Source organism: Haliotis asinina, chromosome 6 (genome assembly GCF_037392515.1).
Source record: "Haliotis asinina isolate JCU_RB_2024 chromosome 6, JCU_Hal_asi_v2, whole genome shotgun sequence".
Classification (NCBI taxonomy): domain Eukaryota; kingdom Metazoa; phylum Mollusca; class Gastropoda; order Lepetellida; family Haliotidae; genus Haliotis; species Haliotis asinina.
Genome location: NC_090285.1, coordinates 3,929,830 through 3,942,930, shown reverse-complemented (window position 1 = coordinate 3,942,930; position 13,101 = coordinate 3,929,830). Strand labels below are relative to the sequence as shown.

Here is a 13,101-nt window from a genome sequence, read left to right as displayed (position 1 = left end):
TTTGACAATATAAATCTCTGACTTCAACGGTCTTAAAACGTTTTACAATTCTATCTTATATCTTTGATCCATGGTTTAAATCTATGACTTCACATAAAAAGCAAACGTTTTAAATTCTTTCTTATATCTTTGATCCATAGTTTAAATCTATGACTTCACTTAAAAACAAAAGTTTTAAATTCTTTCTTATATCTTTGATCCATAGTTTAAATCTATGACTTCACATAAAAAGCAAAAGTTTTAAATTCGTTCTTATATCTTGATCCATCGTTTAAATCTATGACTTCACTTAAAAACAAAAGTTTTAAATTCGTTCTTATATCTTTGATCCATAGTTTAAATCTATGACTTCACTTAAAAACATTCATTAATATTCTTATATCTTTGATCCATAGTTTAAATCTATGACTTCACTTAAAAAGCAAAAGTTTTAAATTCGTTCTTATCCATAGTTTGGCAATACACGTTTTCATTGTTCAAAATATCTGCCTCCTCAACGCATAAACAACTACAGATTAACACAAATATTCTATTATGTCTGAGATTTGCGCGCATGAGAGCGATGTTCGTAAAAGCTATAAAACATAGGATTGATTCAACGTGTTGTGATTTTATGGCAGGGAGACAAAATAACGTTATGAAGGTTTTTTACAGATATACAGCTAACAGAAACCTTGTTTCCAGTTGATCTCCAATCAGATCCAGTTATGTCGTAACTTTCAATTCTGAACTTAACCTAATTCAAAGTCCACAGAAAATATCTGCCTGTTTTTTAGGCTGTTGGTGTATCTGAATCACTAGTTTCTGACTGAAGATATATCAACCATTTGGATACTTCAGTTCCCCTATACAGTGCACTTAAACGGTATATGTGATTGGACGTTTTGATACACTCCACTCCACATACTATTGCGAAGACATAATGTTCATTAAGAAAGAGTTTGTCGCTTACTTTGGAAGAATTCAACCCAACAATGTGTGATCGCTTTAACTCTGTTATTACTGGTACAAAGGTAGATGGGTCATCAGACACCATTTTATTCATAGAATCCAGACCTGAGAGGCCAGAGCTGGAGCTGCTCAAACAGAACTGTCCAGGAAGTACATTCCAATTTTCTCAATGTATTCCACATATAAAACTCATGGTGGGGAAGGCGAGATTCTGTGTGCTTTAGTGTGCATGAATGTGAATATAGATCAAAATATTTGCATGTGCCCTACAACTACGGTTTTCCTAATGTGTATTGATGTCACCTAAATCTTGAGTTGGAGACGCTGAGGTTGCCGGAAGTCCCTATCTGCATGTACAATGACATTGCGTCGGTACGAAGCCCGCCACGCGCACACCAATCATTGACAGCATCACTAGACCTCTCACAGTGATTACTCTTGTGCACCGATCTGCTGAACAATAAAACGGATAATGAAGTATTGAAAATACATATAGATACACAGATAAATGTATTAAAAATGAAAGCTTAACATTTGGCCGGAATGTGGTTGGCGCTGGTATCGACCGTTCTCGGGCAACAGTGCCGCCCAAGGCTCAAGTCAGTCACTCACCCAAGTCACAGATGCTGCAGTGTTGCTGCACGGTACTCGGTGGACAGACGACACTTCTCCCAACTCCCAAATATATTGTAACGGTCATCAAACACCAGCGAGATGCTATCTAGTTTGATAGTATCATTACACTAATCCCCACCAGCCTCGAGTGGTCTGCATGTCCACAGCACCGTCGGGTTGTCACGCGTCTCCTATGCGACACTGCTCGGTCGATGGTTCGCAACGAAGACAGCCTGCCTGACCATTTCTCTCGGCTTAGGTTCATCATCTGGAGTCACTGTTGTTAACATGCCCTGCACGGAGTTAACGTGCTATTATAGCACGCTGGACATGTCTACCTAGAGTGGCAGCAGAGGATCAGGTAGGTTGTGTTTTTATTTACCTGATGACCTGTTGTGATATGACTAAAAGCTTTGCCACCTACGGTAACGCTACCATTAACTAATCGCGTGTTAGAACGAAATGTTGCAAGGGCAATCAACCTGCATGGGTTGTGTTGGTAATCTCACACTTGAGTTGCCTACCACACGAGTCTGTGTACATTTGTACATTGTCGGTTCTAAGCCGTCAGCGTTTTGTAACCAAACGACTTTAATGTTCCCTTTGTGGCAACATTTCATAAGTTTACGTCTGGTGACTGGCACACACTCTGTGGGCTTAGACATTAGGTGCCTGTCGTTTTTAGTTTTTCCATGAGCTGCCTCAAAGTGTTGATGCCACACCAGAGACTGTGGTACTACCTACTTTAGTGTCATTTAACAACCTGTATGTTACAGTGCTGCAAACACTGCAGCTATCATCTGTTGAGTTGACAGCTACTAGCCAGCTGCTCTGTGAGAGCCACAGTATCATTGTGATTAACAAGTTGCTAAAGGATTTATATGATGTGTTTGTCAGGAACCAGTTGGCTGTTGGAAGACCACAAAACTGTTGTAAGTAACCACTTGTGATAAGAACTTGACACTGTTGATAGTAACCAGTTGCTATTGGAAGACCATGACACTGTTAGTAGTAACCAGTTGCTATAGGAAGACTGTGACACTGTTGATAGTAGCCAGTTGCTATTGGAAGACCATGACACTGTTAGTAGTAACCAGTTGCTATAGGAAGACCATGACACTGTTAGTAGTAACCAGTTGCTATTGGAAGACCATGACATTGTTAGTAGTAACCAGTTGCTATAGGAAGACCGTGACACTGTTGGTAGTAACCAGTTGCTATAGGAAGACCGTGCCACTGTTGGTAGTAACCAGTTCCTATAGGAAGACCATGACACTGTTAGTAGTAACCAGTTGCTATTGGAAGACCGTGACACTGTTGATAGTAACCAGTTGCTGTAGGAGGACCGTGACACTGTTAGTAGTAACCAGTTGCTGTTGGAAGACCATGACATTGTTAGTAATAACCAGTTGCTATAGGAAGACCGTGACACTGTTAGTAGTAACCAGTTGCTGTAGGAAGACTGTGGCATTCTTGGTAGTAACCAGTTGCTATAGGAAGACCGTGACATTGTTAGTAGTAACCAGTTGTTGTTGGAAGACCATGACATTGTTAGTAGTAACCAGTTGCTATAGGAAGACTGTGGCATTCTTGGTAGTAACCAGTTGCTATTGGAAGACTGTGACATTGTTGGTAGTAACCAGTTGCTATTGGAAGACTGTGGCATTCTTGGTAGTAACCAGTTGGTGTGGGAAGTCTGTGACTTAATTGTAAATAACCAGTTGTTGATGAACATGAGACTGCTATAAATAGTTTGTTGCTCTGGAGGGATCATGGAACTACTGTTTTTCTAGAAAGACCATGGTATATTATTTTGTAGCCATCTACTGTGGGCAGACCACCGAATTCTCTTTAGTAGTCAATCTCCACAGCTAGACCATATGTTATTTAGTAGATAGTAGCTGTTGGTAGAGCATGTTGCCATGGTTAGTAGCCAGTTATTGTGGGAAGACAATATTATTGGTTTAGTGGCCGTTTGATGTGTGCCTGTCATGTTACTATCATCAGTAGTCAGTTAACCTGGGTAAAGACAATGTTGCTATCATTAGTAGCCAGTGGCTGAGAATTTTGCTGTGTTATTACCAATAAGGTGAGTATCCCAGTTGCTGTGGGAAGACATATGTGTCATCACCAGCAGATATTTGTTGTTTGAGAGGAATGGTAATAGCCAGTCAGCTAATACTGAAAGGTCAGCTGTCACTGCCAGCAGCTGTTGGCTACTATAACACTGTCAGCAGCTGTTGGCCACTATAACACCGTCAGCAGCTGTTGCCCACTATAACACTGTCAGTAGCTGTTGGCCACAATAACACCGTCAGCAGCTGTTGCCCACTATAACACTGTCAGCAGCTGTTGGCCACTATAACACCGTCAGCAGCTGTTGACCACTATAACACCGTCAGTAGTTGTTGGCCACTATAACACTGTCAGCAGCTGTTGACCACTATAACACTGTCAGTAGCTGTTGGCCACTATAACACTGTCAGTAGCTGTTGGCCACTATAACACTGTCAGTAGCTGTTGGCCACTATAACACCGTCAGCAGCTGTTGACCACTATACCCACTATAACACTGTCAGCAGCTGTTGCCCACTATAACACTGTCAGTAGCTGTTGGCCACTATGACACTGTCAGTAGCTGTTGGCCACTATAACACTGTCAGTAGCTGTTGGCCACTATGACACTGTCAGTAGCTGTTGGCCACTATGGCACTGTCAATAGCTGTTGGCCACTATGACACCGTCAGCAGCTGTTGACCACTATAACACCGTCAGTAGCTGTTGGCCACTATAACACTGTCAGTAGCTGTTGACCACTATAACACTGTCAGTAGCTGTTGGCCACTATAACACCGTCAGCAGCTGTTGGTCACTATAGCATTGTCAGTAGCTGCTGGCCACTGTAGCACTGTCAGTAGCTGTTGGCCACTATAACACCATCAGCAGCTGTTGGTCACTATAACACTGTCAGCAGCTGTTGACCACTATAACACCGTCAGTAGCTGTTGGCCACTATAACACCGTCAGTAGCTGTTGGCCACTATTACACCGTCAGCAGCTGTTGGTCACTATAACACCGTCAGTAGCTGTTAGCCACTATAACACCGTCAGTAGCTGTTGGCCACTGTAACACTGTCAGTAGCTGGATGCAACACATAAACCGATGATGTCAGTAGAAGCTGTGAAAAAAACTGCTGTTTTAATTTTAACTGTTAACACACACTAACCTTGATGCTTCTCACTGTCACAGTTTTATAGGGTTCTGTCCAGTTATTCTTCCTAAGAACTAATGGATATGTATTGGCCTAAAATGTTCAAAACAAGTTTCCATGCAATGATAACTCACTAAATATGTCTCACCCCATGTCAGATTGTTTTGATGAGCAGTGGTCGAACCTGTGCTGACTGACTAATCACTAAGCTACCTGACACAACAATTTAGAAATGACATTTAGTGTTGAAAGTGGTGAAGGATGCAGTGTTTTCCTGAAAATGCTAGAAAGCATCCATCTGGTCTTAAAAACAAATGATTGTTCACAGGGTATGATGGATGTTTTGATAAAAAGCACATTTCTTAGCCTCACAGAGTACAACTGTATTTCTTGAAACAGGTTATACTGTATCAGTTCTGTCCTTGCAATACCAGACATGATGTTTGAGTCAGACTGGGTTCTAAAACAAACTCCGCCTATATGTCCAAGAACATCTAATGGCATGGCTTTAGTTAAATATTCTTTTCATGGTTCATATTTCATATAATCATGGTTCAGAGGCTTCCAATTTTTAACAGTTTATGTAAGTTATAAGTTATTTTAAGGATAACTTAAACTGTGTGCATGACTTCTCAGTAAATAGGTTAATCTCTCAGGGGAAATTGGTTGTGTCTGGTCAGTGGCAGGTATACACAGTGTAATCAAGAAGATACTCATATTGGTGCAGGAATGTTAAATTATCCGTCAATCTTAGCATGAAGAGGTCCTTCCTAAAGTAATTTAGATGGTGTGCAATCCCCCTGTTTCTGACCGGATGGAGAATCATTGTAATAAATGTGGAGGAGATGGATTTTTTTTCAGAAGTCCTCAAGTTCACACTTCAAGTAACTTCTGTTGTTACTCTCCAGGCAGAAAAGGCTGCTATTTGAGCTGTTTGCAAATGAAGTTGAAAACATTACTGCCAATCCATTTGAGTGTGAGTAGCATCTCATGGGTATAGCAAATGACTTTCTATTTCCCTCCAAAACCTGGAACGAATATCCCATACTTGCTACATATTTCAGACCCATTACTAAAAAGTGTTAAGTTGCTTAAAATGAGCTAATTACCTTGAGTTACATGTCTCAAAGTAAGCCTGAGGACTTTTGACTGCAGTGGTGCTCATCAGAACTTCTGCCTGAATCGGCAATTCTTCAAGCTTTAATGTGTAAAAACTTGTGAAGTTACAAGGCAGTAACATTGAGATGAGAAGCTAATACCACCAGAGAGATCGCCATCTCCCTCGCTTGGAGGCCTGTGACAATAACAATTCTTTGTTGTCTGCATGCTGTGGCTGTGTTTGCTACAGTTATTGGAACTGCTCAGAAACTGATGAAGGCAACTTCTTGCTGGCTGCAGTGTTGGGAGTCTGTCCAGGAGTGGTGATTTAGTTGTATCATGTTTCCGCTGGGTTCAGTCATGTATACAGAAGTCACATGGAGTTCTGGGAGATGTCATATGATATTAAATATGTGATATGAGAATTATAATATGTAGTTGTGATATAAGAGATTTGATATGTACAGAATAAAATTATAACAGTAGTGACTACAGTTGGGGTAATTATGAGTGATGACACATTTTCTGTTGACATAGAAGGCTTGATACGTGACTGGTCTATAGTCATCAAGCATGTAGGGCTGATATAGAAGGCTTGATACGTGACTAGATGATAGAGTCATCAAGCATGTAGGGCTGATGTATGTTTGATACTTGACTGGACGATAGAGTCATCACACATGTAGCGTTCTTTGAAGGACATTTATCAGTGGGTGTTATGAACAAAGGAGATTACCCTATGAATATACAAAATCTTTACTTCATTGAATGTGACATTTAGATGTAGACACTTAAAACTCTCTTACATGCTTAAAAGCATTAGTAGCTACACTGAAATGCCACAGTCATTTCAATAATTATCTCCTTTGTAAAGTGAGCCAGGTCAGAATGTGAGACATGACAGCAGTTTCAGCAGACCTTTCAACATGTTTGACAACCAGCTTGCATGTATGCACTGTATGAAAAGGAGGCTCTTTAGATGAAACTTAAATTAACAAGACATGATCTTTCAACTTTTAACTTCTCTAATGACTGTCTAGACTTGTTTTCAGAGAAAATCTGACCTTTATCCAAATGATGTTATCCTTGACCTAAGAGTGCCCGTAGTCCAAATGGTGTTGTATGATGGTTAGTGGTGTGCACTTAACACCCCGAAGGCCCTTGGTCCACATGCTACTGGCATGCATGTATCAAGCCATTTCTTTGTGCAAGCCCCATAGGTTGCAAAACAATATATTTACATATTGTATTGGGGTCTTGCCCAACTATAATTGCAAAAATCATGTGTAAGCCCGGGCTTGTCCAGTATATCCAGTCTTACACAGTATATCCTCTCTTGTCCAGTATATTAAGTCCTGTACAGTTTATCCTGTCTTGTCCAGTCTATCAAGTCCTGTACAATATATCCAGTCTTTTACAGTATATCAAGTCCTTTACAGTATATCCTGTCTTGTCCAGTATAACAAGTCCTGTACAATATATCCAGCCTTGTACAGTATATCAAGTCCTGCACAGTATATCTAGTCCTATACAGTATATCTAGGCCTGTACAGTATATCAAGTCCTGTACAGTATATCTAGGCCTGTACAATATATCCAGCTTTGTACAGTATATCAAGTTCTGTACAGTATATCTAGTCCTATACAGTATATCTAGGCCTGTACAGTATATCTAGGCCTGTACAATATATCCAGCTTTGTACAGTATATCAAGTTCTGTACAGTATGTCTAGTCCTATACAGTATATCTAGTCCTGTACAGTATATCAAGTCCTGTACAGTATATCCAGTATATCTAGGCTTGTACACTTTGTCCAGTCTTGTGACCCACGAAGGTCCGAGGTAGAATAGGCCTTCAGGAACACCTACGCTTGTAAGAGGTGACTAACAGGATCAGGTGGTCAGGCTCACTGACTAGGTTGACACACATCATCGGTTTCCAATTGCACAGATCAATGCTCATGCTGTTGATCACTGGATTGTCTGGTCCAGACCTGATTATTTACAGAGAACCACCATGTAGCCAGAATATTGCTGAGTGTGGCATAAAACTAAACTCACTCAGTCACTTATCCAGTCTTGTACAGTATATCAGGTCTTGTACAGTATATCAGGTCCTGTATAGTATATCAGGTCTTGTACAGTATATCAGGTCCTGTATAGTATATCAGGTCTTGTACAGTATATCAGGTCCTGTACAGTATATCAGGTCTTGTACAGTATATCAGGTTGTGTACAGTATATCAATCCTGTACAGTATGCAGAGTATTATGGATGCTGTTTGGCTTGAAGCAACACAGTAACAGATAAGAGCATGCATTCAAAGGTTAAGCATTCATTTATACCCATTTTTTTCAACTTGCTTATTGCATTGCTAAAATAATAGTGTGAAGATTATGATTAGTGTTGGGAATTGGTTGAAATCCCACAATTGATGACCACAATATCAATGAGCAATCACCAAAAAAAGTTTGTTAGCATCATTTTTTCAAAATTTCCTATCCAGGTTGTTATTGCAGATACGTATAACATGATGCATCTTGACACTTTAAAATGACAACTAACATATCATGAACATACACTTCCTAGAGACTTCAAGAATTATGCAGTCATCACTTTTCAGTTTGTGAAGTAAGTTTCTGAGAATTTAACAAGTTTTCAGGCCCTAACAACTTTTCATTTATGTAAGATTATGAGAAAATGCAGTTGATTGCTTGGTTGGTTGTTTGGTCACTGCGACCAATCTTCGATTATTTCAATTAAATGGAACACCACTAATTATGATTGTCTCACAGTGTTCCTGATGTTGTGGTAGTTTCAAGCCTCTACTCTGTGACAGTGGGGAAGCTGCAGAAATAAGCTCTCTTGTTATGTGTTTGGTTCAGATGCAGTTTGTAATCCTGCATTATGTACATGCAAACAGTTAGAGTGTGTAGTACATCCTTGTAGTCAGCCTTAAAATGTTTAATTGTGTACACCGTACAAGGTCAGTACATGAAGCCAGGCCCTTCATAGTCAGTGCAGGTCAATACATGCAGCCTTCCACAGTCAGTGCAGGTCAATACTGGCAGTATTCCTCATTCAGTATAGGTCAATACTTGCCATATTCCTGAATCAGTGCAGGTCAATACTGGCAGTATACCTCAATGCTGGTCAGTACTGGCAGTATTCCTCAATCTGTGTAGGTCAATACTAACAGTTCTTATCAATTAGTGCAGGTCAGTACTGACAGTATTCCTCAGTCAGTGCATGTCAATACTGACAGTATTCTTTAATCAGTGCATGTCAATACTGGCAGTATGCCTCAATCAGTGCAGGTCAAAACTGGCAGTATTGCTGAATCATTGCAGGTCAATAATGGCAGCATTCCCCAATCCATGCAGGTCATTGCTTACAGTATTCCTCAGTTAGTGCATGTGAATTACCTAACGTACCCTTCTATCAGTCTGGACTACAGTCCTTGGTCCAGCAACCAGTAAGGATCAATGCTAGCAGCTTTCCTCATCCAGGTCAATTCTCAGAGCATTCATCAATGAATTCAGGTCAATTCCTGTAGTAATCCTCTATCTCAGTTTCCACATTATTACTGGTGTCTCCATACAATGATAAAGGTTAACTAATCTTCCAGACAAATGTCACTCTTGGCCCTGTCTGGTTGCCCACTCTAACCATGTTCAACAAAAGAGGGTATCATATTTTCCGTACAACTAAAAACTTCACCTAGAAGGCTGTGTGGACCTCCAACTGCATCCTTCCCCTAGTGGGAGACTTGTACACTGCAAGGACTTCCTTAAAGGTGAAGCTGATTGGAGTCGTTGCACAGTACTCTTTACACAGCATAGTTCTGCCCATTCCACTGACAGTCGGGGACTCGCAGTGTCATGGTGTGATTTTTACGAAACATTTCATCATTGATCAGATTTTATTCAAATAACTCTCAGTCTCAAACAAGATATTGATTTTGTCATAACAATCTGAGACTTGATTGAACTATGCATGTTTGACACAATGCATCATGTACCCATGTGGTGAACTAAACATGGATTTTCAGGATGACAAGCACTTGAACCATTGGGCTATGCAACTGTCACCAGAAATCTGTGTGATCCACAGAGTACAGGATTGTCAATGAATACTATCCACATCGTTGGTGATGAGCGTGTTGTATATCAGAGAAACGTGTTGGGGACATGGATGGCTGGCCACATCCGGAGAAGGGAATGAGATGTGGTGGTGTGCACCGATGTAGACCGGGATGAAAGTCTGATAACTTGCCATTGATCTACAGGTGATATTGGACATGGGTGCTCAATCCATGGGAACGGTTCACGTAGATAATGCACGACATGCAGCCGCTCATGTTTCTATGCTGATCACAAAGTACAAGGTGGATAAGTGGAATGTTTTGTTCACTCAATGTTGCCTTTGATGTGATTGAAATAAATAACAATATTTGTGTTACATCCACAGGTTTTTAAGAAACACGTTGTGGCTTCACTTTAAACCAGAAGGATGGATGATTGATTAACCAGGAAACATGCTTTAGTTTGGGAGCTAATTGATTTGTTGTTAACAGATAAAATATATATGTCACCATCAATCAATTGATTAAAATTTGGACAGTTTGATGATGATGATGATGATGATGATGATGATGATGATGATGATGATGATGATGATGATGATGATAGTTTCACAACTTCAGTGAAGTGAACTTGCTAGATGATGGTATAATTAATATATAATACTAACCTCAGATTAATTAGTAATGATTAAAGTCATCCCTGCATATCTTTTCATGTGACAGTTTCATGTCTATAGCTCTTCCAACATAGTGAATAATTTTAATCAACAGGTATTTAATTAGAATTAATTATGAAACTTGAACACCAGTGGTTTCCAATATACAAGTGGGATATCAAACCTATGATACATGAAATTCCTAGCACAGACTGACATATCTCTAACACACAAGACACCTTAATGACTCATCTGATTGCACCATTATTACTTTCATTCCTCCCCAGTGTTTAGAAGAAGTGTTCTCTTCAAGCATTATGGTGTGGTTTGTTGGGAGAACCTGTGACCCTCGAGCTATGGAACTCCTAAAACCTTTCACAGGCTGCCCATCAGAAGAGCAGATGGTAAACACACATTTAATGCCCGTCCTTCCCCTGGTGCGTCTAATAGGCAGGCAGCTTTCTCCTCGTCATCCACATCGCTGTGTAACAGTGTTTGGAATTGCTCACCTCTCTCAGCTATTTTGGATTTTCTGCATACATCCCCAAGCTGATAGCTGCCATGTTTCAAAGAGTGCTTTTGTAATTGTGTGAAGGTGTGTTGTTAGGGCCTGTGGGACTGCCTCCATTGTTGAAAGTGAGAACGGTGATGTATGGAGACTGGGAGGATTCACTACATGAGGTACGAACAGGAGGGTTTTGTCAGCAAAGTGTGGAGCTCTGAAAGGTGTGAACCATGCCAGTCTGAAAACTCCCACTTGTTGGAGTCAAGTTTTAGAAGACACTCTGTAGGATGTTTGTGAAACAATGTGGATTTGATGTATTATTGGGTGACAGAAAGCAGTTGTAGTTTTGGAAGTGATGATCAGTCACGTGAACTACACGATGCATCATTTCCTGTAGCGATTGGGAAAAAATTGTTCTATCCCTTGATGATCTGTGTTCATAATTTAGCACCCATCACGGTTTGTTTACGATGGTTTGCTCAGTGTGATTCGTCAAATCCTTCATGGTTTATATATTTTCCAAAGTGACAAATACTTTCCCAAATGGGCATTTAGTTCCATTTCTTAGAGCCTGTGGTCAGTGCCATTGTGTGAGGATTGCTGCTGCTGTCTTCAGACGGGTGGTACCAATACTGCAGGTTTCGCTGTCTCCCAACTGTGCACTTGCCCGAAGGAGTTCAGCTCAATTTCCTCTATGCCACTAACCAAGATGGCTTCTCTAATTGGCCGGTGAAACCCACGTACACAAAATCGGAAGTACATTGGTGGAACACAGACTCACGATGTATTGGTGGCACACGGACAGGAAATGTACTTTTTATTGCCAATATTCGGCTACTATCCAATAGCTTCATCCTCTAATGTAATCTTTCCTTTGTCTTTGAACGGTTCCATCTCAGCAGTCCATCAATACTGACCTCGTATTACAGGTAGGTGCTTGTTTACGTCTGTTCAAATACTATCCTAGTAAATAAACATCCAGAAGTTTCCAAAACATTACAAGGCTCTTATATATAGTTGCTGAAATACTGCAAAGTTAAGGTCCAAGATACAACTATGATATGCATATAAAATACATCTTCATAAAAAACTTTTTTTTCATCTTTAACTACCATCAAAGATGGGTGTTTACATTTTTTGTTCAGGAGTTGATGTGTGTCTAATCTCACTATAGTTCTACAGTTCAAGCACTGGAAACCTTTGAAGATCACTTGTAATACATATTGACAATTGATCACAATGGTTCAATGGTTGGAGAAATACACATGTTTTGTTGTTTTGGCAGTATTCCAGCTGCATGACTTCAATCTGTATGTAATCAAGTGAGCCTGTCATACAAAACAACCGCAGTGCTGAGACTACCTTAAGCCTGTTAAGGTATGGGAATTACAGTCTTAATGCTAAGATTGTTTTGTGCAACGGTAACCTGGACCAGACAATCCAGTGAGTAACTTTATGTGCATCATGGATGGGATTGGGAAAAGATGACATCTGTCAACTGAATCAATGAGTCTGCCCACCCCAGTCCACCCCCAATGCTGTTAATCTTCCTATGCGACAAACTAGGTTCCTGACTGGCAAATTCTAGCCTGTATCTTCACAGCAACAAACATGGGTGCTGCTATCTTCAGAGCACAGAGACAACAGTATTACAGCAGGATGGATTACAAGATTGTGCCACAAATGTAACATGACTTAGTTGCCAAGTTTCAATGAATGCAAATTTAGAGTCCACCATTTTTTATAACAAAGGATACAAATAAATCTTTAACAATAGAAAATGGATTTAATGTCCCAGTTATTTTTTATTTATATCCAAAGAAAAATCATTGTCTGATATTGCAACAGTTTCAGTTTAAGTTTATTAACAAGCTTGTCATTGCTGAAGCACCAGGACTGCAGTCCTGATTACTTCACATCCTAGTGGAATCTAAGGAATGTCAACACAATCTTCCTGTACTTAATACCTCTTACAAAATG

The 13,101-nt window shown here is 40.1% G+C and overlaps 1 protein-coding gene across 1 annotated transcript in view; it reads left to right on the top strand.

The window, feature by feature from the left end:
- Positions 1–1,553: 1,553 nt before the first annotated feature.
- The window catches only part of LOC137286332 (potassium voltage-gated channel subfamily KQT member 1-like), a 116,932-nt gene continuing 105,384 nt past the window's right edge, over positions 1,554–13,101 (top strand). Inside the window, exon 1 of the mRNA XM_067818122.1 lies at positions 1,554–1,927. The gene's annotated coding sequence lies outside the window, so the exon portion shown is untranslated. The remainder of the gene's footprint in view (positions 1,928–13,101) is intronic.